General features: G+C 42.8%; 1 protein-coding gene across 1 annotated transcript in view; it reads left to right on the top strand.

The window, feature by feature from the left end:
• The first annotated feature begins 904 nt into the window (after positions 1-904).
• Positions 905-26,463, top strand: part of RAPH1 (Ras association (RalGDS/AF-6) and pleckstrin homology domains 1) — a 118,136-nt gene continuing 92,577 nt past the window's right edge. Inside the window, exon 1 of the mRNA XM_084818335.1 lies at positions 905-1,189. The gene's annotated coding sequence lies outside the window, so the exon portion shown is untranslated. The remainder of the gene's footprint in view (positions 1,190-26,463) is intronic.

Here is a 26,463-nt window from a genome sequence, read left to right as displayed (position 1 = left end):
GACGTCCTGTAAAATTCCATGAATGAGGCAATAAAGGCCTTGTCCCTCTCTCCCCCTACTTTTATGCTTGAATTGCTTGATCCTGCTCTTGAGCTTTACAGTATGGAATGCATTTTATTAGTTTATTTTTACATCTGATGCATTTGAATGTTTACGACGTTGTAAGCAGCGCATGTGTGTGTATTTCTCTCTCTCTCTCTCTCTCAAAATATCTAAATACTACTGCTAATGCCGGGAGCACCATTTGCATCGGCTGACTCGGGCGCCACAATATTATGCCAGACTGGAAGGTCGGCAGGTCAGCAGTTCGAGACCCGAGTGCCGTCTTCAGTCCCAGCTTCTGCCAACCTAGCAGTTCGAAAGCAAGACATTGCAAGTAGATAAATAGGCACCGCCTCGGCGGGAAAGGTAACAGCGTTCCGTGCACCTCGGTGTTCAGTCATGCCGGCCACATGACCACGGAAGCGTCTTCGGACAGCGCTGGCTCTTCGGCTTAGAAACGGGGATGAGCACCGCACCCTAGAGTCGGACACGACTGGCTGGGGACACCTTAATTTCTTTGCCCTAACCAGCGCTTTCCCTTAATCCTTGAGGTGCTAGCCGTGGTGGCTAACCGCTGGCCAGAAGGACCTCTACACATGCTCAGAGGAGGCCCTTTGGATTGTTACTTCGCTCGCCCCGGGAATCAGAGTCCTGGCTTGAAGACGGGAAAGGGGAAGGATTAAGATGAGAAGAAAGAGGAGGCGCGGCTTGCTTCCCTTTGCGCGCGCGCGCACGCAGGGAGACAGAGAGGGTGCGGAGCGGGGCTGCGTTTAAACGGAGCCAGGCGGGAGCTGGCTCCTGCTGCAGGAGGAGAAGGAGGCGGCGCGGGAGGCGCGGCGAGGCCTGCGCGCCGGAAGTGAGCGCCGTCTGAGGGGAGAAGGGAGGCAGGAGGAAGCCCGGCCGGCCGGGACTGCGCGCCGAGGTCTGCGGCGGCTGCGGCTGTCTCGAGCGTCGCCCTCCGCGCGCGCGAGGAAGTGGAAGAGAAATCTCGGCGGCGAGGAAGCCTCGCCTGGCTTCGGGCGTCCGAGGCACGGACGGGGGCTGCTGCCGTCGCGGGGAAGGGAAGCCGCCAGCTCAGCCGCGCGAGTCAGCGACCACCGGTAGTGGCGAAGGCGTGGAGAGAGGAGGAGGAGCCGCCGCCGGCATAGTGAGCGCCCGCTTTTCTTTTCTTTTTTTAATCTCGGGGCAAGCAAGAACCCCCCCCCCCGACGCACCACACCTTCGCCCACCATTTTACTGGCGTCCCGCCCTTTGGGGGCTCCTCAGGGCTACGGGGGGGGGGGCGATTCTGCCGCCTCCCATTCCCCACAGGAGCGCAGGGGGCTGAGTTCAAGGTGGGGCGTGGGAAGCTGAGCTGAGCTGAGCTGGGGTGCGTGTGTATGAAGAGGGTGGCTGGCGGCTCTCCTCCCTCGTCTTGCCCACTTCCCTCTGCCCACCGCCCCTCTCAGCTTCCTCTCCGTCCTGGGGAGGCTCCCTGGGAATTGTGTTAACGCGAAGTGATCGCTGGTTCCTGGACAAGGTGTCTGTTTCTGTGCCGGGTGGGAAAAACGGAAAGACGGGGGTGGCGTGGGGTAGGCTTCTCCCCCCCCGCCTTTATTGGCCCTGATTCTGGGTCACGCAGAGCCTGCACCCATTTCTCCCATTGGGGTCGGAATAAATGCCGCCCCCGGTTACGTGGTGGTGTGAGAAGAGGAAAGAATATTCAACATATATCTGGCCTCACCCTAGGGATGAGCCGCTTAAAACATATTAAGGCACAAAGCGATGCGTTGACTGGTGGGTGGTGCAGGGATTCTATATTTGGGGAGGGGAGAGATGCATTATTTACTGCATTTAGACAGTAAAGATTCAAGGACCTGTAGAAGAAATGCTGAGAGGCATCATTCCTCCTGCCTGCATGAGAGAGAAGGGATGGGATTGCGACAGAAAACAGCATGACATCCTTTTTCGTTTATTGGTATACTAAACTGCTTGTAGATCCAGCCTCCACCCTGTCTCTCCTTCCTTCTGGAAACAGTTATGCACAGGCTATGTAAAAAGGGGTTGGTCTAGCGCTCTGGTTAGCTTCCCCCCCACACCTTTGAATTTTTTCCCAGTGGCATTCTCGAGGATTGCTGTCAAAAATATGGAGATTTGAACATAAAAATAGGAAAGCAAATATCACTTAGCTGAGGTTTCAAAATAAACTGAAAGGCAGCAAGAGGAAAGATTGTGCAGTACTGAGGCATTCAGTGTGTCAGTTCCAGTGGGACTCCACCCTGTGGAGCGAGAACTAACATAATTCCCCTCTACATGCAAATTTGTATGGAATAATTCATGAATGCTTCACAAATTAAGAACTGAGTGTTAAGGGCTAGTAAGTGTTGATTGGTGTGAAATAAATGTTTCTTTTAGAACGTATTCACATAGCTGTTCGGAGAATAGGGCTGGCGTATCTTATAGGCACAGCTGGTGGCTTCCATTAAAATGAAAAGAGAGTTCTAGAGTGGTGGAAATTGTTAGTGAGAAGGGTAAAGTAGGAGGACTGTTTGTGTTCAAGAGCTGTATTTTGATGTAGATGACGGCCCATTAATACTGGTTCCTCGTGAATCCTTTTTTTTTCTTTTTTCTTTTTTTTGCAATAATATACTAATATTGGCCTCACCTTTTAATGCAGTTTCTTAATCTGCACCAGTGTTTTTTGAACCTAGATGCGTAACCTACATTTGGCATTTACTGCTGTCTGCAAAAAAAAACCCTGGAAGTCCTGTACAGCCATTTGATGTATTTGAAAGATCTCTGAAAAAAAATATTTTACGTAGGTCTTGGGTTGCATCCAGATTTAGTCATACTTGGGGTAGACCCACTGAAATCTACTCTGACTAAATCTGAATCTAACACCTTATCTTTTGCAACAGCTGGGAGCTTTTCTGATGATAAAATTGAAAAGAAATCCAAAACAAAGTAAATTTCATACCCATATAGGCTGTAATCAGTTTAATTATCACAGTCTTGTCTAGTTTAATTGTAACTATTTCTTTTTCTGGGGCTCAGTTTAATAAAACCAAACGTGTGCATAGAAATACACAGAGAAGTATCTTATTTAAATGGTTTTGCCACTGTGTGTGTAGCCCATTAAATTACAGCTCTCTGCTTGCTGAAGAAGCCCTTGTAAATGAAGTGGGAGGGGACGTATGAGAATGTGGAAAAATGCTGAATCAGAATCCAGTGTCTCAGTATTTTTCTCCAGTGACTAAATTTAACAGTGTTTGCCATTTTTAATGTGCCAATTTCTCTTATGTGTATGCATGCAGAATATAAAGCAAATTGTTTTGCCATGCTTCACTTTGCATGTAGCTTTTTTTCTGTATGTTGCGCTGGTTCCAAACGGATTTTCCAAAACAAGCAAGCTTAAAGAGACAGTTGTGGAGTAATGTTCCATTATTTGTGGCTTTTTTGCACTTGAGTAGACTGTTGAGAAAGGATGAGGCTGCAAACCTATGCCAGTTTATCAGGCAGTAAACCATAAACCTCACTGAGTAAACATGCATAGGATCTGGCTGTAAATGAAGTAATCTCTTCCGGAGTCTAAAACATTCATATGATCATGCAACTATTAGGTAATTTAGTGTGTTGGTTAGCAGAGTACTAATATATTTAAACTTTATAGGAATTCTATTTTGTGTGTAAAAACAATATAGCTATTTTCTCTCTCCAAACATATTGGAACATTTTAGACACAAGATATATCTTAAAATATGGGTATATATAATCAAGGGTCAGGCAATTGTGTCTTAAAGAACAAGGCTGGTATTGGAGGCACTATAAGACAAATATGGGAAGCAAATCTCTTCACCACACCACCCCCTCATCCTCCTTTGAACATTTGTACAATATGCTTACATTAAAACCAGAAATAGCTGCTGTATAACTTGATAAAATCTTTCCAGTCTTCTGTTAAGTCAGGGGTATGTCTTCCATTTTCTCCCCTTTCACTTTCAATATTCCTTTCACTGTATATGAAGCACTCTTAAATGATGTACCTGTGCTCCCTCTATTGCTTTTTTACATTCCAAGCAGCCTTGCAGAGCACACCACTGTTCAGTTTTAGGGCTTATTGCTGGTAGACATGCCAGGCACAGAGCCTGAAATTGGATGACATGTGCAACTCATATTATACCTTATGTTTATGTTACCAGTTTTTCATATTAAGCCAAAACATTTTAATTATCAATTTGTGTTTTTAATAGGCACTTTCATCAGCAGCCCCACATGAACTCCTGTCTGTTACATTAGGTTTTTTGTTTTGCTGCTTTCAGATCATATTAGGTTTGTTTCCTTCAGATAACTTGATATCATCATGAATCTAAATGAGTATTCCTCATTGGGTCATGCTTTGGATACTTTATTTAGGATGGTTGTCAGTTTCTCCACCTGGGTCACATTTTCAAAGCATTCTTCTACACCTTTCTGTTGGTATTGAGATACATATTTTCACATCCCTGGAGTCCCAGAAAATGTTGCAACAGCACTGCACGTTGCTGTTATATCTCTCTTCAAGTAGTATTTTAAAACCTTTTGTTCTGTTTTGTTGCAACCAAATTCATTCTTTTAAAGAGATTGCTACTTTTTGTTGTTGTTCAGCCGTGTCCGACTCTTCATGACCCCATAATTGCTACTATAGTCTACTGGAATTCATGGAATATGTAATGCCTGCCACTTGCTCTGAAAATTGCAGGCTATTATAACAATATATCATGTATATATGACAGCTGATTTAAATAATTTTCCCATTCTTCTGGCTTGCATTAACCAAGCATTACATTTGTACTACGCAAATCATTAAGGACCCGGCCTCTCTCCTTGCATGGTGACAAGCATATCTTGCAGATCTCCCTGTATGTGGTCTTGGGGAAAGGCTTATCTCAGCTAGCTAAATCGTGGTTTCCATGTATGTTTCGGTTTTCAGTCTGGATTAAGGCATCAAACAATTGCTGGTTTTAATTGTTATGTCTGTACTAGCACAAACAACAAAACTTGAGTTTCCAAGGGTGCAATCCTATGCGTGTTTAGACAGAAAAAAGTCCTACAACTCCTAGTATTCCCCAGCCAGTCATTCTAGGTGGAGAATCCTGGGAGTTGTAGAACTATTTTCTGTCTATACTTGCATAGGATTGCACCCCAACTGAGCCTTTTCGTATCATTAAAGACCTACTGACACATGAGTGTGTTCTATCCTCATAGTGTATCTATGCTAAACAGAACTGCAGTGCTATGGCAGCTGTGCATATGGCTCTGCTGATCCAAGATCAAGGTTCATTTGCTGCTTGGGTTCTCATCTAGGAACAGTGTAAGTGGCAAAATGCCTTTATAGGAAAAAATGTAAGTGGTGATCATAATGGTAGATCTTGGCAATTTCTAAAATTGAACCTCGTGGGTTTTTTTTAACCATAAGTGGACCACCTCCTCATGAATGGTCTTTAAGAGGAGGAAACCAGCGCAAATACTTATGCATAGAAAAGTAAAGCAATGCAACAGCTGTTTCTGCTTCTTCAGTTGTCCACTAAACATTCTCGCTCAAGAAGCCACTCCATGTAATTTTTATCATATTTTCAAGTTTCAGATAAGGACATTATGTTGCTGGCATGGTATCACTCTTGTCAATAGTCTGTGTTCTGATGAATTACTCCTAGACATCCTAGGCCAGTCTTCTCTAACCTAGTGCTCTCTAAATGTGTTGGTCTACAACTCCTGGCATCCACAGTCACCGTGGCCAATGGCCATGTTAGTTGTAGAAGATGAGAGTTGTAGGCTGACACATCTGGAGGGCACCAGGTTGGGGAAGGCTGTTGTAGCCTATCCTGGTATAGTGTCTGTCTGTAATTGTTTCTTTTGATTCCTCCTCAGTCTACACTAGTTATAGTCCTGGGTGTCTACTTTCTTTCTCACTTATATATAGGTCTGCTGAGCTAGTAAGCTATGTTGGTTGCCCTTCAGGACCATTTATTTTATAATCCTCTTTAATTTGTCTATATTTTTTCCTGCTTTGTTAAAATACAATAATAGGATTTTGAGCACATAAAGGAAGTTCAGAGGAAGGTATACTAACATTCCAGTATCACATGGTAAAAAACTTTTAATGCCTTGCATAATTTCATTTATTGTGATGTTTTAGATTGCAAGAACTAGTCTGCAAAAGCCCCTGTATTGTGGGCAGGGAAAGATCTATGCTGTAATTAAATCAATTATTTAAATCAGGCTTTCCACTTGTACTTCAGTTCACATACTTCTAAACAACATTGCATACTAATTAAGTTGACATAAGCAATAAAATGTTGATAATTAAGTAGGTAATTTATTCTACCTAAGATATTTATTTATTTATTTATTATTAAATTTATTAATCGCCCATCTGGCTGGTCACCCAGCCACTCTGGGCGATGTACAACATACAATAAAAACAGTTTAAAACAATAAAATTCTACAATAAAAACATTTTCTAAAATACCCTAACCCACCCCAAATGCCTGCCTGAACAACAGCGTTTTTAATGCACGACGGAAGCTCATTAAAGAGGGGGCATGACGGAGTTCCCTAGGGAGGGAGTTCCACAGAGTGGGGGCCACCACAGAAAAGGCCCTCTCCCTCGTCCCCACCAGTCTAGCTGTCCTGGCTGATGGGACAGAGAGAAGGCCATCCGAGGCTGATCTTGTTAAGCGGCCTGTCTGGTGCTGCTGGAGGCGCTCCTTAAGATAGGCTGGGCCGGAACCATATAGGGTTTTAAAGGTCAAAACCAACACCTTGAATTTGGCCCGGAAAACAACTGGTAACCAGTGCAACTCCTTCAGCACTGGAGTGATATGATCTCGCCGGCGGCTGCCTTTAATCAGGCGAGCCGCCGCGTTCTGTACCAGCTGCAGTTTCCGAACTGTCTTCAAGGGTAACCCCACGTAGAGCGCATTACAGTAGTCTAAACGAGAGGAGACCAGGGCATGTAGTACCGATGGGAGCAGATGGTCGGGAAGGGGCGCAGCCGCCATATCAGATGGAGTTGATACAGCGCTGTCCAGCTCACAGCTGACACCTGAGCCTCCATGGACAGCTGGGAGTCCAAAATGACCCCCAGGCTGCGGATCTGGTCTTTCAAGGGTAGCCGTACCCCATTCAACACCAGGTCAACATCCCCCAGCCTCCTCTTGTCTCCCACCAAAAGTACCTCGGTCTTGTCAGGGTTCAGCTTCAGCCTATTTCTCCCCATCCAGCCACTCACCGTCTCCAGACATTTGGACAGGGATTCTACGGCCAACCTTGGTGAAGATTTAAACGAGAGGTAGAGCTGCGTGTCATCTGCATATTGATGATACTGCACCCCAAACCTCCTGATGATAGCCCCCAGCGGCTTCACATAGATGTTAAATAGCATTGGGGAGAGGATGGAACCCAGTGGCACCCCACAAGTAAGTGGCCACGGGTCCGAAACCTCCTCTCCCAGTGCTACCCTCTGGTACCTGCCGGAGAGGAAGGACCGGAACCACCGCAATACGGTGTCCCCAATGCCCAACCCCTCCAGGCGGTCCAGGAGGATACCGTGGTCAACGGTATCGAAAGCCGCTGAGAGGTCGAGGAGAACAAGGAAGGAGCATTCACCCCTATCCAGAGTCCTCCTCATATCCTCAATTGAGCCCTCCTCAAGATAGTAGTATATCATTTCTTTTACTGTTGTAGAATATTATTTAATAGGTAACAACATGTCCCTAATCCAGAGGCTGGATCTCCAAACATATGATGACATGCTACATTCTGGCTCACCATATCAAGCTGATAATAAATGTTGGCTGCGTTAGCATGTAACACTAAACCACAAATCCTGGCTTAATAAACCATGATATGCACGAGTGGCAGTGTGCACCTGGCTTCACTCCTCCCTTCACATGAGCGAGCTAACAAGCCAGAATACAGAAATATATCTTCCTGTGATGTGTGAACTGGGAACTATAGTTAAGTTCTTGTAAACAAGCCAGGATCAGAAGCCATCTTTAAAACAGGATTTAAACCCAGCTAATTCCTTTTTAAAGCCATCTTAGAAATGGCTGTTGCCACATCTTTTGGCAGTAAATTTCATAAGCTATTAGTGTAGTATTTGGAGAAGTAATATGTGCAATATTGCTTTGTGAGTGCTGGAATTCTGGAGTTGCTGGGGAATGCTGGGAGTTGTAGGACAGTTTCTGTCTAAACATACATAGGACTGCACCCTAAAACATTAATCCTACCATCCAACTGATTGTTCTAAGCATAATGCAGTCCTTTCTCTCCTCAGGCATATATAATTTAATTTTATATAAAACAGGTTAACATTTAGATATTTAACTGGTTTGAGAGAGTTTGCTTCTACCTGGCAGTTACATGCAAGATGGATTTTCCACAACTTTCTCTTGAATGTGGATGAAATACTGCTGAGTTGATGATTGTTTCACAAGCAAAGCTGTTTGGCTGGGGTATCCCTCTGTCACCTGGATATATGCCTATTTTTATTCTTGCTTCATAAAACCCTCCAGCTGCATTTAATTTAAACAGAATGTGGATATGCTGGTTCTTCCAAAGTGAGAAATCTCTGTCAAGATCTGTCTTTTGTTGGAAGTACATTGTCTTAAGCCATTCATTCCAAGGAGAAACTGCTTCAGTTCCAAGTATGGCCGAGCATAATGCAATTATGCCAGTGGTTCACAGAACATAGTATATATTAGGCTCTCTACAGTTATGTACGTTGACAAGTAGATACTTTCCTTGACTGTCATTTACAGCTCAAAATACCTTAAAGGCATTTCTAATGTGGAGCAGCCACCCAAAATCTCTCTATGATCCTTTGTAGGCTCTTGGCACACAGAAGGCATTGTCAGTTAGGAGGGTGTTTTTAATCACTCTTAGAGACAGCAGAGGCACACAATGAAAGTATCTTTCAGTGTGTGGAGCACAAGCAGTATAGACCTTTATAGATCAAAATCAGTATCCTCCCCTCTGTAAGGGAAGGCTATACCAAAGCTTGTATTGCTGTTCATATTAAGGAGGGGCTCAAGAATCTTTTGTATATATGGCTGTGCAGGCATCAGTCAATGAGTAGAGCTGATGTTGCTTGCTGTCTAGCCCATGGGGGCCCCTCCAAATGCTGGACTACAGCTCCCATTGTCCCTAACCATTGGCAATGCTGGCTGTGACTAATGGGAGCTAGTGTCCAGCAACATCTGGAGGGCCACATATTATCCACCTCTGATCTAATTCTTGCTCAGTTCAGAATATGACCTGTGTTAAATCATCTTGCACCCTTTGTTGGTAACTATTTGCCTTCCAACTTGAATCCTGTGAATAGCAGATTATTGAGTTTTCATGAGTAGTTAGGAGTTCTTCCTTTTGAACAGGATGACTGTATACCTTTATTACTTTCAGTTGCATCCAGAGGACTATAGTGGATAATGCCGACCCCAAAGAGCAATGTTACTGTTGCAGAACCCAGAGTCAGAGAGACCACGGAGTGAAGGAAAAAGAGATTCTTTATTTAACGCGCGGGCTTAAGGCTGGAATCATTTCCAAAGAGCCAGAAGCCCCGATTTACATTAGCACATTGGTTTTATAGACATTGTGACACATATGAAACGGCTCCTCCTCCCCCTCCCGCATGGGGTTGCAATCCTCAACATTTCTTCTCTTAGCACTATTGTTTATAATACAAGAACTGGGTTATAGGGTAGCCATGATAAGGAGAGAACAGAAGAGAACAGCAGAGAACAAGATATACAATTGTATGACCTTTGACAAGATAAGGAATTCCTGTGTCTCGTCAGCTTACAACAATATATTCAAGGGAGAAAGAGCTCAGCAAGAACATGAAGCATGAGACTGCATGAGGCTACTTAGTCTGACCCCTGATATGGCTGCTACATTCCCCCCTTAAATGCATAATTTCATTACAATTATAGCATTTCTGATAACTATACAAAGCTTTTTGTGACATACATATTACTTAGCCTCTTGTTGGGCTATTAGAGCATAGAGGGCAGCAGTTTTACTAGCTGAGACATAAAACAGATTGGTTAAACAGCGCATAAGACAAGGAACGCAGAGACATATTACAATTTTTAGTTAGTTGGAGTGCTCGAGGCTGCCGTTGACAGATTTTCTCGGGCTACAGGGGAAGAATTGGCACCAGTTCAATTGGCGGCTGAGGCAACATGGGTGGTTATCAGACAAGTTGGCAGGAATGAATGACCAAGTGCGGGAATTACATGTCTAAAACTATCCATGAGGCAAAAGTATGTGGGCATCATTAAAAGATATGTTTTGAATTTTATTACAGTGGAAGGGGGCCAGGGATAGCTTTGTATTTTCTGGAAAAAATTTTGACAATTAAGCATTTGTGCACACGTAGCATTTGTTTCAGCAATGATGGGGGTGCGTAGAGTGAACTCTGTAGGGGGTAGGATCTTTGCAACCATGCCCCAATTAGCATTTTGGGAATAAGTTAAACTTACACCATAAACTTTTAACATGGTATCTTTTTGAATTTTCTCAGGATGTCTACAGACAGGTATTAGGCAAGAGCTAATAAGCCTGTTTGCAGGTATACCTCTTGGCAAACAAAAATGTTTTACTCTCGTGATGTTAGCCAGGTGAAGCCAGTAATTATCAGCAAATCACTGGGACAAACTTCTTTTTCTAGGGGCAGACCCCCCTTTTTGCACCTTATTAAGGAAACACAATGCAACACTACTAACACTACAACACGCATGTTTGATCTTCTTTGGGATCTGACCGTACGCTGGGGGACAGTTTCCCGGTGTGTCCACAGTAAGGTCTAGCCTGAGTCTTCTTACTGCTTTTTCAGAATGATTTTTAAAGGATTTTCAGGATTTCTGTTTATGGTCTACTTTCCCCCTCTCGCTCTCTTGACTCGTGTCCAATGTATCCAGGGTTTAATTTTAGCTGCTTTCATAGCTGCGGGGGTGGAAAGTATGACAGTTTTCAGTCCTCTCTATCTGGGAGTCAAAGGGTTATTTTTCCCTCTTTAACTCATACTTTAACTCTTGGTTGGAAAGGATGAGCTTCTGTGATGGGAATGGCTTATTTTTTTAAGACAAAGCGGCGCTGGGCTTGAAGAACTTTGCTCAGTGTTTGAACTTTTTGTTTAAGGCTAACGTTTGCTTGCTTTTGATGCTGCTCCAGTGTCAATTATGAAGTCAATGTCACGGCCCCTCACAGTCAATATCACGGCCCCTCTCAAGCTGTCTCCCTCTTCGCCCATTCTGGCCTCTTTGGTTTTTTCCTTTGTGTATTTGATTTATTTTATTTGGGCATTCATGCCACTAATGTCCATCTTGTCCACACTGGGCACACTGGTTCTTTTTTAAGAATCTTCTGCCTCTGCTGGGTCTTCTTCTTTTCTTTTTTCGTTTACGTCTTCTTGGACCTCTGGGTCGAGGGGGGTGTACTGGCGATAGGCATTTGAAAGATGCTCCAAGTACGCTCTGGGGCCTCGGTGGCACCTTGCAGCACTTTAGACACTTTGGTCATATTAATTGACTTCTTTATACCTGCCTTTCATGGCTTCTAACAGCAGGGTTTGATACTGGGTGAGGCGCTCTAGCCCAACTTGTGTTTTGGGATTCCAGCGAGGGGGGGATTTATTTACAAGGAGACTTTATTGGGTAACTTACAGCACACAGGCGTACTTAATTTTTGGATCAGACAGCTTCTCTGAACCACGAGCTATTGCACTAAATGGGTTTTTATACCATACATGTTACCCATAACACTAGCAAGCATTTTCAGCATAGGCTAGAAGTGTTTGGTTCTCAGGCACAGCTTCCTGTAAACAACTTCGCTTCCCAAAGTGCTTGATAACACTTTTATTTATTAGTATGGGAAGACAAATTTTTTCTTTCTTTTGCTTTCTTTTTCTTTGCTGATCTGCCTGTATTGCAGATCATGTTTCAAACTTTTTATATAAAACTTTCTGCTCCATGCACCAGCCTTGTCTCTTTATTTGTCTTTTTCAAGTTAAACTCACTCACTTAAACCTTTCTGCCTTACACTAGTCCCAATGACACACATTTGGGATAGGCTCTTCTTCTCCTTCTAGTTACATTTTCTTCATTTTAAAGAACTATTACATTATTGTGGCTACTTTACCCCAGGTAATAAGCTCCAGGCACAATCAGCTGCTTTTAATTTACCCTGGGGGCAACTATGGCCACGCTTCTTTTTTACAAATGTTTTTTCTTTGCCTTTTGCCTTTTCTTTTTCTCTCTTCTCTATCTGTCTTCTACTTTCTCTATTCCTTCTTTTCTACTTGCTTTTGTCTTTCTTTCCTTGTCATCCATTGGGAACCACACTTAGTATTATTTGGAGTTGCAACTAACACTAATCTGCAAATATCACATATATTTTATGATATTTAAGAAATCATAAAATATACACAACAAACTTTTTCTGCAATTTAACACAATGAATGGAAAACACTTCTTGCATGGTAAGGCATGATGGAGCAGATCCAGCAATCATACTGGTCTTCTGGCTGAAAGCTCAGGGCTCATTAAAATCAAGGGACGGGCATACCCACACACGCAGAGTTCTAGGTCACCATTTTTGCATCGGCAACTCTATGCTGCATGAGTTCTGGCAGAAGGAAATCTAAAAGTCACAGATCAAACTTAGCCTGCTGTACACTGAGCTGACTACAAACACAGACACATGGTCCACAGCGATGAGAGTTCAAGTTTATCAAAAGCTTCACAGCACTGTCCATGGCAAGTCTTTGACAATTTAAAATTTTAGTTCATGTGCAGAGTGTCTCTAAAAAGCCCAGACATTGATGGAGGCAAACAGAGAAGGCTCTGGGCAATGAAGATGCGATGTTTCCAGCAAAGGCTCTCCACTTTTGCATCAGTTTAAAAAGGGGAAGTGTGGCCCTACACCCCTTCTGACAGACAAGGGCCTTTAACTTTTTAGCAAGGCTTCTGTTTAAACAGAGCGGCACAGCTCAGCTCTCTAGCCATGATGCTTTAACCTGGGCAACTCCTCTGTAAATTTTATTTTACTTCTGTCAGGTTCTCTCACAGACATTTTAAAAACTTACTCTTTTTTTTTCTCTTCTAACCTGGTACACGAAAGCACTGAAACACTGAGTGCCGAAACTCAGGACGCTGGGGGGTGATGGGCATCGCCTTATACTTGCATTTTTCAAGCAGCCATTAATCTTCGGGGAGGCGGTGGGGTGATTTGCAGGACTTCAAAGGCAAGCTTCTCAGTTTGTTTGTATTTGTAAATCCCAAGCTCAAAACAGGACACGATGAGGTACAGGGCCACCAAATTCTTGCTTTGGCACGGGCAACAAATAACTCGGGTTAGCTTTCTTCGCTGGGGTCTCAAACAGGAAAACAGTCTTAATTTAAAGTTGTAACATCACTGACAGCGTCAGCCAGCCAGCTACACAGATCTCATTGTTTTTCAAGACAGTTGCTCCAATATCTTCTTTTCTTCTCAATCAGGTTGGGTCTCCCAGCTTACACAGTTTATTGCAGCTTCCAGGAGCATGGCAGTAGCGTGATTTTGGCTTGGCCAGGAACATGCTGTCTGGTTTCTCGGTCTCTTTAGCACACACACTTAGGCAGTGTAACACTGGACACTCAAATCAGTGAGATTTCTTCATTGCAGGGAATCCCACGGCAAAAGCTTAATGGTTACGCTCTTCAGAAATCATATAGCTGATGGTCAGTAGCTACAGGCTCTATGCAATTTTAACACAGTTCAAAGCTAAACACGGTTACCTTGACAGAGATCTTCAACGTGGTCTTTCCGCTTCATTCTGCTTTGGGACAGTCTTATGGCACACTTTTCACTCGAAGAGGGGTCTAGCCTGTGCTCTGGGGGCTGATTCTTCACCTTTATTTTCTATTTTGCCTTCATCTTCTGGGTCTTCGTTTTCAGTTTCCATTTCTTAGGGATTTCATCTCAATTAGGCGAGGTGATGATGTTGCACAACTCAGAACGTTGTGGGCAATTTTCCTGCCCCCCCTCTCTCGGCGCGCTAGGCTAACAGCTACTTCTTTGGCCTTACACTCTCACGCTCCCACGCTTTGTTAAAAGCCAGACTGTCCTGCAACATTTTTCTAATTAACAGCCTCAGATCTTGTTTTTTTTTTTCTCTCAGCTCGACCTTGAGCTTTTTGCTGTTTTCTCTCTCTATTCTGAATCTTTTTTTAAAAAAAAACCTTTTTCCTTCTTTGTTTGACATACATCTCAAGGGGGTGCAAGGTTTGCTTCCCCCACCACCCATAGCCTCCCTCCTAAATTGAAGACAGACACAATTAGGGAATGGGAATTGGTCAGTGAGTAAGGGGTCTCACTGGCCGACACAAGAGGATTTTTCACACCACGCACTTTGCTACTGGCCTGGGCACCCGGACGGTCAACGGTATGCGTCAGAAACCGCAGTAGCCACTCACACAATCATCAATCTCTCCACTACATCCATATGTCCCTGCCACCCACTTTTCCCACTTTTTACCAGAGCGGAAAACGGCTTCCCCAGCTTCCTCAGCTTCCTACTGAGTACTGGCGTGCTAGGTACTGGCGCCCACTCGGGGGTGTGATCAGGCCCCCCTTCTACCCGCAAGGAGTAGGTTCTTTTGTATACGTATACCACCAACACTGACCTTCTTCATAAGGCGGGGCCCTCTTTTTTTCTGCCCAGTGGCCTTTCTCCCTAAAGGCGGGGCCCTCTTTTTCCCATATACTTGCCTTTCTCCTGAAGGCTTCCAATGTGGGTTTCAACTCAATTGCAGCTGCGATACAGGCAGGGCTCAAGTTCCTTCCTCCGCTTCCCAAGGTTCTCTTGCTGCTCACTACCGTTTGGGCGATCCCGGTGCAGGCTTTCTCCCATTCACTCGACAAAAAGGTCGGTGGCGCCAAGAAAGGGAGGCATGCGCCGAGCTCGTCTTCCCGGTGCGGCGATCAAGAGCAGGCAACTGCCACCTGTCTGGCTCAGAGCCTGCCACATCCGAGTCACGGCACCATTTATGTTGCAGAACCCAGAGTCAGAGAGACCACGGAGTGAAGGAAAAAGAGATTCTTTATTTAACGCGCGGGCTTAAGGCTGGAATCATTTCCAAAGAGCCAGAAGCCCCGATTTACATTAGCACATTGGTTTTATAGACATTGTGACACATATGAAACGGCTCCTCCTCCCCCTCCCGCATGGGGTTGCAATCCTCAACATTTCTTCTCTTAGCACTATTGTTTATAATACAAGAACTGGGTTATAGGGTAGCCATGATAAGGAGAGAACAGAAGAGAACAGCAGAGAACAAGATATACAATTGTATGACCTTTGACAAGATAAGGAATTCCTGTGTCTCGTCAGCTTACAACAATATATTCAAGGGAGAAAGAGCTCAGCAAGAACATGAAGCATGAGACTGCATGAGGCTACTTAGTCTGACCCCTGATATGGCTGCTACATTACTGTGTTCAGCAAATTGCAGTTTTAAGACCAAATAGCCCAGTGTCTTTGTTGAGAGAGAGAGAGAGAGAGAGAGAGAGAGAGAGGCGGGGGAGGTCCAGCCACAGTCAACAATTCCTCATGGTTGAATGGCTAGCCAGGAAAAGCACTGTTTTCCTCAAAACTGGATGCTTTTATGCTCCTTCTGCATCAAGAGGTGACACACATTGCAACTGAGCCAAAGAAGACAAGACCGATCTACCTCAAATGCTGACTTCAGACTAAACTGAGCAGAATACAGGAGGTGACCTGATCTTGAAGCAAATGCAGAATTCATTTTTGATTTATTTAGCTTTTTGGTGGACATACTTTTACCATTTACCTTCTGAAATAGTGGTTACTTTTTGAAGTGAAGAGGGATTTGGTAAAAGGTCTGTGTTGTGATTGCTCTGTTTGGTGCAGCATAAGCACTGTCTGCTTCAAATCCTCTGTCAACCCATGGCAGAAAGTAGAATAGACTCTTACTATTGATGTTGGCTGTTGTTTTTTTTGAAATTGCCTTGTTTTATGAAGATGTACAGTGGTGTCTGCCATCATTTGTGTTGGTTGATACTTGTCATCAAGACAATGCAGTTCTTTTGGTAAACTAGGGAGATCTGTGCTGATAGAAGAACATTCCTGAAATTGATAGTATTAGTGCCCAATATAAGTCAGAATTCTGGAATCCTGTCCAATATGTCTTCAAAGGAAGGACATTCTGGCTTGTTGGAGATATAAAAAGGCAGTGCTACATGCCCTTGCATGGTGAACATAAGAGCCATGCTGAATCAAGCCAAAAGCTTATCTTGTCCAGCATTCTGTTCACACAGTGGCCAACCAGCTGCCACTGGGAAGCTCACAAGTAGGACATAAGTGCAATAGCACCATTCCACTTGTGTTCCCCAGCAGCAGGTATACAGAGGCCTCTGGAACTGGAGGTAATATACAGTCGTTATGATGAGTAGCCATTGATAGTCTTGTCCCCCACGAATTTATCTAATCCCTTTTAAAGTTGTCCAAGTTGGTGGCCATTGCTATATCTTGTGGTAGCAAATTCCATAGTTCACCTATATGTTGTGTATTCCTTCCTTTCATCTGCTATGAATCTCCCACAATTCAGCTTCATGGGATGGTCCTGGGTTCTAGTTTTATGAAACCTATTTCACACCATGAATAATTCTGTCATGTTTCCCTGAACTTGCCTTTTTTTCTAAGCTAAACAGCCCCAAACATCATAACCTTTCTTTATAGGGGAGTTGCTCCTTGATAATTTTAGTTTCCCTTTTCTGTACCTTTTGCAACTTTACAGGACCCTCTATGAGGTGCAGTGACCAGAAGCATTCCAGGTGTGGCTGCACCATAGATCTATATAAAGGCGGTATTAAATTGGTGGCTTTATTTTCAGTTCTTTTTCTAATTATACCCACCATGGTATTTAACTTTTTCACAGGAGCTGCACATTTTCATCGACCTATCCCAAGATCTCAGTCATCACCAGCTCAGATCCCATCAGCAAATACATGAAGTTGGAATTTTTTCACCCCATTGTGCATCATGTTACGTTTGCTCACGTTGAACTGCATTTGCCATTTTAATGCCCATTGCCATTAATGGCCAAAGGAGAAATACCATCTTAACTAAAGAGTCTGTGCATGATCCAAAGTTAAGCACTTTTAAGTCCCACTGAATCGGTGCTGTCCACAAACATGGCTAGTTCACTGCTCACCCCTAACTTCAGATCATTTATGAACATTAAAAAGAAAAGATCCCAATATACATCATTGAGGGACCCCCCCCCCCACTAGTTATATCCCTCCTTTGTGAGAATTAACCATTTATTTCTACTCTGTGCTAACCAGTTACTGATCCATAAGAGGACCTCTTTTCTTATTCTATCAGTGCTAAGTTCGCTTAGGAGCCTTTTGGTGAAGGACTTTGACATAAACCTTTTGAAAGTCCAAGTAAACAAGGTCTACCAGATCACCCCTTTCTACATATTTACTGGCCTTCTCAAAGAACTATGAAGGTTTAGTGAGACAGGAGAATATACCTTTGCAGTAGCCATGGTGATTCTTTCTCAACAGGACTTGCCCTTCTATATAATGCTTTCCACCATTTTACCTGGAACAAATGTTAAACTAACCAGTCTGTAATTATCTGGACCCCCTCTGGATGCTCTTTTAAATGCCTTTCCAGACCTCTGATACTAAAGCTAATCTGAGGTGGTTTCATATATCTTGACTGCATGGAAGCTTTAATTCTCAAGTAAATTTATATGCATTAAAGGATACTCTCTAGGTATCCATAATCTTACAGCTGTTTGTTTACTGGGGGAGAGGAGGTCAAAGGGGGAGGGGCCATAGTTTAATCTTAGATTTTCCACGTGGAAGTCCCAGATTCAATCCCTAGTATTTTCACTTGAAACTAATTGAACAGTATGAGTAGATAGGACCTCTGTCTAATTATTTGGAGAGCTACTACTAGTTAGAGTAGACAATACTGGGCTAGATGGACCATTTGTCTGGCTCTGTTGGTGAAATTGCCTTATACAAAAACTGTTCTTCGTTTTCTGTTTTTATGGTGGTGTAGATACAATTAACATTAATAACTTGTTTAAAGGTTTTATTGGCTTTTCAAAGCTGTATGTTTATACCAATAGTAGAGAAATGCAAATCACTCTAGACCTGAGCAAATGAGTAAAAAACCCTCTTCCTACCCTCCCCTTCCATCTGAAGTAGATAAACACACAGATGGACCTAGTGTAAAGACCTGGAGTGGGATCAGTGTATTTGATTTAAGTATGATTGGCCTGATGGGCCATATCCAATTTGTTTTTTGCTCTGTGAACAGAAGGAGAGTTGTGCTCATGAAGGGGGTCCTTCGTGCTGTAGTGATCTAGATGGCTCTGGAATGTTCTCAAGGTATGTCAGGAAAGGTATCCATATTTTTAAAAGGTTCTTCTGCCTGCTTCACAAGGTTTAAAGATCTTTAGGATTATTCCCATCCACCATCCTTTAAGGTAGGGTCCCAGGTGTTGTAGGACATTAATGAAGGAGAGGTTGTCAGGATTCACTCTGATGCAATGGAAACTAGAAAGTATTTCATTTGGTCAGTGTTGGTTGACTGTGTTTGACAATAATGTGTTCTCATCCAACTCTTAAAAGAGTATTGAGTACTCTGGTATTGAGTAGTTCAGCTCAGGCATTTAACTGGCATTAAGCCAGAATTTCTTGGTTTGGCCATAATGGGGAATTCTGGCTTAATTCAAGCTAGGATGTTTGTGCTGAAGCTGGTTCATGATAGAAAGAGGCAAAGATTAAGGGAGGAGTGCATGGCCACAGTGCTTGTCAGTGACTTCACAAACCATAGCCCATGCGTGTTGCGCTTAGGATTACCATGTCAGTTGATTTACTGCTTTTTTTAACCGTTGTTTGCAATTCTAGTTTGGAGGGCTTGCTCAAGCGATGAGGTTTATTGCCACAAATTGGTACATCTGTAGGTAGCGAATATCCAAATAATTGGTGATCGCAGTGGTGACTATGGGTTGGTGTCAGTTCCCCAGTCCTGTCCTGTCATATGTGAGTTCTCCAAACCCTTTCTTTGCTGGCATTTAACCCTGGGGGTTAACGAATAGTAAATGTAGTTTACACTGACCCTGCCCTCTCAACTAGAGTTTGCTAACCAGCTTTCCAGTTTGAAAACCCGTGACTCTACTCAGCAGCCATGTTTAGATGGTCATATCTCAGCTTAATAAGCCAAGATATAAATGATACTTTTGCCTATGCCTGCAACCCCTTCGCATGAACCATGATTAAACCAGGAAGTCTCTAACTGAGACTTGTGTGAAGGGAGGAGCAAAGGGGTTGCATGCATGGGTAAAAGGCTTATTCATATCTTAGCTGAATAAAGTGAGATATCATAATCTAGGCTGGATCAGTGTTATGGACTTGATAGAGCAGTTTTCAATATTAAAACCAGTCTGAATTTCTGTGTCCTGGAATTGGTTCATATAATATCTGGTAGATGCATGACTTCATGCCAAAGAGGATATTTTTGAGGAAAGGAAAATAATTGTTCTTTGGGGATTTTATTCACATATAAAATCTGCCAGAATGTTGCACAGCTGTTAAAATGACATAATAGATTTTTGTTTAACTAAGAGCATAAATAAGAACTAACTTCCTCCTTCATTCATACTTGTTCTTGCTCAATGTAGAATTGTGATTTGAAGACTAATTATCATGAAGTTACTGTCCATTATAAAACAATCCATGAGAATGTTTTAATCTATTTTCTTTCATATAGACACACACTTAATCTACATTGGAAATAGCATAGTTCTGTATTCTCAATTTTGGACCCTTGGTTAGGGACCGGCTGACTTTTGTTGAGCACCTGAAAGTAACATCAGACACGCTAAAGAAGGACTGCATGTTGAAGTGAAAATTGGGAAAGTTCCTGTATGCGGTACATGTTGATGTCTTTTCAATGCCAGGCAAAGACCTTCCTACTTCCCCAGGCTTTTAAACAGTTCTAATCATTTTAATATAAATTGAAGGTTCTTAATATCTTTTAAATATCATTTTAGTACCTTGAAAGATTGATATTGGTACTACTGGTCTCTGCTTATTGATGATTGGGATTTTGTTTTGTTTTTTCGTTTGGGATGTGGTTTTCAGCATTTTATATGTACAATGATTTTTGTGTTGGCAGGTGTTTTATCCTTGTGTGCTGGCTTTGGATTTCCATGCTGAATTTATTGTATTACGATTATAATAATTTTGCTTTATACTGAATTTGGCTACAGATTTGACTGTACATTGCCTAGGCAACTAATACAAAAAATAAATAAGAACTCTTGGACCACAGAGATTGTTGGAAAATGTCGGAAATACAACCTCTATGCTTACACGCTGGCTGGGGAATGCTGGGTGATGTAGGACTTTTTCCAGTCTAAACATGCATAGGGTTGCGCCCTTAGGTCGCAGTCCTGTTGGGATAGTCAGCTGCCTCCAAACTTGGAGGTGGCCAAATATCCAATGCAGGGTGGGTAGAGCACAGAAGGGATGCTTTCCTCCACATTCTGGCTGCACTGCATTTGTGGCTAGACAGCAGATTTTGGCTGTCTAGCTGGGGACCTCAGAGTTGTGGGGGAGGCTGCACGGTGCATAGGAAGTGTCGTGACAACACTTCCGCAATCTCCTCCACTCCCAGCCCCCGGGTGCGCCCCCTTTTTGCCTGCTCCACACTGCAGTTATGAGCGCGGAGATGGGGAAAGAACTGTGCTGCCAATGAGGCTGCGGTTTCTGGGAGCCAAGCTCAGAGCCCTGGCTCCAAGCTCATTTCCCAGAAACTGAAAAATCCTTTGGCCATCTAGACACTGTCTACTGGCTGTAGGATTGCTGTCTTAGTTATCTAATAAAATAATAGTGTGAGGATACTGGAGACATGGTGTTGAGCCAGTGTCCCGCATTTTGACGGCCCTTGGACTGCTAGAAGAATGTGAGAATTTCAACTTTTACTTATTTAAATACGTTTCTAGTTGGAAGCATGGTTTTTGGAATGCGTGACATTTTCTAAATCGAGAATTTTTCAATAGGTTATGAGTTCTAGGTCCGTGTTACAGTTTTAAAGGAAGAATTTTGCTTTTAAAGATCTGGACTTTTCTACACGGAGGTTGCTTTAATCATGCTAACTCAATGAAAATCTTCACTTCCCATCATGTTCTGTTCATGTAGATGAAAATGTATGTGAATCAGTTTTAAGATAAGTAAATCAGTTGCTGGCCTCTGTTTTATACCATATTCCTAGTTTCTGCCTATGCTGGCATGTTGTTTGTCCCTGACTTAGTGAGTAAGTACATGTAGAAGCCTGCTAAAAAGAACAATGATGTATCTGTGCCAATCAGCCTGTTCTTATAATTTTTGACCAAGCAGAAGGACTACAATCCTTAGAGCTATGTTTTATTAAATAAAAGAAAGTATTCCTTTTGCCTCAAGCGGTACAGTTCAGCAGTTGCAACGCTGCTATTGCTTAATAATTACCTAGGTAATTATGCAGGAAGGATGGTTCACGTAGACTACTCTAAGTGAGATTCAAAATTACAGGTGTTCTGTTTCCACCTGTCTATCGACTCTCCCATTATCAAGCACGTTTTCGGGTCTGCAGTTAGTGTATGCAATGCAGTTTTTCATCTCTTTTTGTTAGGGGCTAAAAAGCGCACTTATTAACTTTGACGGAAGGAAACTAATACTACTTTTAACTGTATAAACCATGAGAAGAGCAAAGATTGGCATGGTATGGACAGCCCACCATATTGATATCTAAAAGGAGCTAGTGAATAAGGTTTAGGCTGCAGTCCTATGTACTCAGTGAGACTTACTTTTGAGTATATAGGATTGTGTAGTAGTATGCAGACAACACATTTACTACTGGCCTTCCCCTATCTACTGTGGAGCAGGAATCTGGCTGTGTCTTAGGAGACAAGGTGGTATATTATGGTTCAACGTTGTAAGTAAAACTGGGAAATAAGTTGCAGGCCCTAGATAGGTTTCACAGTGCGGGTAGATGTGTGTGTGATTGAAATGCTGCATGCAGACAAATCATGTGCATATACTAAGAAGAAAATAGAGTCTGGGTGTCTGGGTGAATACTTGATCCAGAAACATGTTATCTTGATTCCCATGAAGATCGTTACCAAAACAACACAGATAAGAGCGAAAATCAGTTGCCAGTAGGAATGTAGTCAAAACTCAGCCTGTGGGTTACAATGGTATTTACTGCAGGGTGGGCAATATAAAAAAATATTATCTTTTTTGAAAAGAATGGTTGCGAGCATTTACACATTTATATAATCTATAGTGATACAGTTTACATAGCTTCTGTTGAATGAGCTGTGCATGGGTGGGGGTTCACTAGTCTCTCACATAGTTAATGTTCAGTGATACTTCTCAACTGGCATCACTGTTTCTGAAATGCAGTGAGATCTTACTCTTTTCACTTGGGATTTAGACCCAAGTATGTGTTCTACCAGCATAGTAAGAAGCAGAGACATCACCTTGCTGTCAAAGGTTCGTATAATCAAAGCTATGGTTTTCCCAGTAGTAACGTATGGCTGTGAGAGCTGGACTATAAGGACGGCTGAGCGCCGAAGAATGGATGCGTTCGAACTGTGGTGCTGGAGAAGACTCTTACGAGTCCCCTGGACTGCAAGGAGGTCAAATTGGTCAATCCTAAAGGAAATCAACCCTGAGTGCTCATTGGAAGGACAGATACTGAAGCTGAAGCTCAACTATTTTGGCCACCTAATGCGAAGAGAAAAGGCCCTGCAAAAGGCCCTGATGACTGAAGGCAAAAGGAGAAGGGGACGGCAGAGGATGAGATGGCTAGATAGCATCACCGATGCAATGAATATGAACTTGAGCATGCTCCAGGAGAAGGCGGAGGACAGGAAGGCCTGGTGTGCTATGGTCCATGGGGTCACAAAGAGTCGGACACGACAACGACTGAACAACAACAACCTGTTCTACATACACACATTTGGTCTAAATCTCATTGAAGTCAGTGGGATTTTCTTTCAAGTAAACATGCATAGGATTGTGCTCTTGGTTTCACAGTTGATGTGCTTTAGTGGTAGGAGTGCTTTTTCCCATGGCTTGTAGGAAACAGCAGAAAAAACAGAAGTTCCTTGGCCACAGTCAGGGAAAGTGCTTCAGCTGTCTGCTAGGAAAAAGGAAGGATGAAATCTTCAAACATTTCAATAATGGAATAAAATAAACAATCCTTGGCCATAGTAAACTTCCTTATGTTGAAAGAATGTCTGTGGGTATAATCAACTCAAAACTGATGGAATATTATTTTTCTTAAAATTAGAGAATTATTTCCAGGGATTTGAGAATGTGTATTTTTCCCCCAATATGGCTTGGCCATTGGGTCTGAGTCTTGGGCTTGTGCACGCTGTCCACCACTTCCTTGTACTCCCAAACCATTGTTTGCTGTTACGTCTGAATTGGCAATGTATGATTTGCACTTGCCCTTCAAACCAGAATTGGTTTCCAGTTCTGTTCTGGAAAACGAATGTGTGACAAACCAGTATGTCTGCACCTCCAACCCCAAGAGGTAAGACAAGCTGCAAGATATTTGTCTATATACCACAGAATTAGCGCCAGCCCCCCATGTATTATTAATTCCTTTGGAATATTGGAATATTAATATTCAAGAACTCATACCTGGGATACATGGGGATCCAGGCTTATGGTTTTTATACATGAAGAATAGGCCCCTGTTTCACAGTTTCCTTTAAACTACTTAACAACTAGGTTAGAGTGTTTCCAAAGCAGCCCCATGCATGGGTAAGGTCACCCTTAAGACTAGGCCAGAAAATCAAATCAACTCCAGTTTTCAATTCAATATATTAAAGAATTAAGAGAGAAGTTCAGAAATAGTTGTTTTAAAAATAAAATGTATCATCCAACTAGCTCACTAAACCTTCTTTATGCAGGATCCTAAGAGTAACTCACCAAAGCAGCTTACAGATGGAGGATGGGATGAGGCCTTCCTGGGCTCCAAGCCTGGCTTGGTCTTGTCTTCACTCTTTGCCAGCCCATTAGACACAAAGTTTCCTTCACAGACACAGATTTTACTTTGAGATGCTAGGGAGCTCCCAAGGAAGGAAACTCAAAACGACCAGTCAATAGCCTGGGAGGACCTGCTCTAGATGATTTCTCTGTTACGTACTTAGATGGAGAGAGAGTCAACTTGGAACAGGTATACAAAGAGATTTGAGGATCTTTTGCAACCTGGCGAGATCTTTGTTTAGAGGCCTTTCCAGAAAGAAGCAGAGGTGGGTGCAGGGGGGAGAGGTTTGATTCATCATGAAGTGCAAAACCATATTTTGCCAGAACCAAGAAGGGATTTGATGCATAAGAGGAGGCACAGGTGCTGAGTCGAGACTCAGACCTAGTGGTCAAACCAGCCCCTTACTGTGTGTTTGCCTGTTACATGTTTAATGTTTAGCCATGCAAGCATCACCAATTAACATTTTTAGAATAAGGTTGTTTACAATTAGAGGTTTAATATTGTAGAGAAGCAAAATATTGAGTTTGTCATTCCAATTAAATGTTTATAAGTGGACATTCTGGATAGTTTGGAAGAGAGGAAACATCTGCTCATGCCATCAGTACCCTAGTTCTTCCTGTTGTGGCAGCCTCTCTCTCACCTTTTCAAGACTGACTGAAAGAGCTTTTTGCCCCAAGGGTGATTATCCTCACAGGGCTGCCTAAGACTGCCATCTGGTTGAGGGCTATTTGTGAGTTGGCACAATTTTAATTGCTGCTTCATTTGCTGGGGCTCCAGTGGAGTTGCCTGTACACCTGGTACCTTTTCTCAATCTCACCAGTTGCATATTTAGGTTAGAAAGATGATAGGGAATGGATATAGACTTGTTGTGCTCCTCCTCTTCTAGTGAGAGTAGAAGCAGAAGGTCTATAGTATGGGATGGCTTTGATATTGTTCTGTTGTAGGGCTGGCCTGCACAATTTATGACCCACTGAGCTGAATTCACCATACCAGCCAAGTACTATAGCTTACCCGGTGTTTATCAACCCTTCTTTTTTGCAAGTCTCAGGCAGGCAGAAAAATGAGGAGTTTTCTTGAGTCCCTGATAGGCTGTTATACATGATTGGTGGTTGCACATTGTGCAGGGCTTTTAATAAGGGTTGGAATGTTGTGTATTGAGAAAGGAGTAGATTGGGGGAGTACTCTCCCTCCTCCCACTCATCTAAAAAAGGAGACATGACTGGGTGGTTGGATGAAGATAATAAATGTTGGGAGGGATCCCATTTCCCATTATGCAAATGCAGTAGAGGGCGCCATGACATGTGTGTACTGTTCTTTTGTATAATTCTTTGAAGGTTTTTTTTTGGGGGGGGGGGATGTAATAGCCATAGCTCAGCAAACATTGGCTGTTGGTGTAAGAAGAATTCTTAACTACAACCTTGAGTCAGATTGCAATTTGGTTTAGCTTAGTGGTAGTGGGCTATAATTATACATTGTATGTAATATATAAACTGTACTCAGGAAAAGTTATTGTAGCAGCTAGAAGACTGTGTCCATCTTTATAAAAACAAAAACAAACCACAGTTGAAATGCTGATACTGAGCCCTTGTTAAAAGGAATTTGGCAACTCCTCTGGAGTTTTACTGGATAAGTACAAACATTGTTCAAACTAACAATGTCTCACATGGCAGGGAATCTAAAAAGTGAGCACTAGCATAATTGCCACTTAAATCCTTATATAAAGGATCCCTTTAGCAAGAATAAGAGGGTGTTTATTATTAACAGCTTTTCAGAAACCTAAATCTTCATAAGTTGGCTCTTTATAGATCAAGGCTATATTTCTTTATAAACTTTACATCTTCTAAAACAGAATTCCCCCCTCAAACAGATATTTTTTCCTTGAAGTAAATAATCCAAAATATGTCCTCTTAAGCTGACAGTTCATAAATAATTTATTATATGTGTCACCTAATAGCAGTGGTGGTTGGTGCCCATTGGGGTGGGGAGCAAGGCAGCTAATGTTAGGCAGAGTCAGGGATGGTAATAGGTGGAGCTAATGGTAGGTGAAGCCAGGGGTAAGCAGAGCCAGGGTAGGTGGAAGCGTGGTAATGACAGTCAGAGCATTTAAGCAATGCAATGCAATTACTTAGCATCTAATTAAACTGAAGAATGGTATCTTATCTTGGTTCAGAAGGGTTGTGTGCTATCATGCTTGATTTTGAGCTGGGAGAAAAGTATCCAGAGTATCTGAATGTTTAAAGCTGGGCCTTCTGCATGCAAAGCATGTGTTGTGCCCCTGATCTATGGCCACTCCCTTATATTATTGACCCAAGAGTAATAGACACACTACTTTTAAA

This window comes from Heloderma suspectum, chromosome 1 (assembly GCF_057233095.1).
Source record: "Heloderma suspectum isolate Gila_16-S chromosome 1, 16-S_ref, whole genome shotgun sequence".
Lineage (NCBI taxonomy): Eukaryota > Metazoa > Chordata > Lepidosauria > Squamata > Helodermatidae > Heloderma > Heloderma suspectum.
The sequence above is the reverse complement of the archived record's forward strand: the minus strand, read 5'-3'. Positions and strand labels throughout refer to the sequence as shown.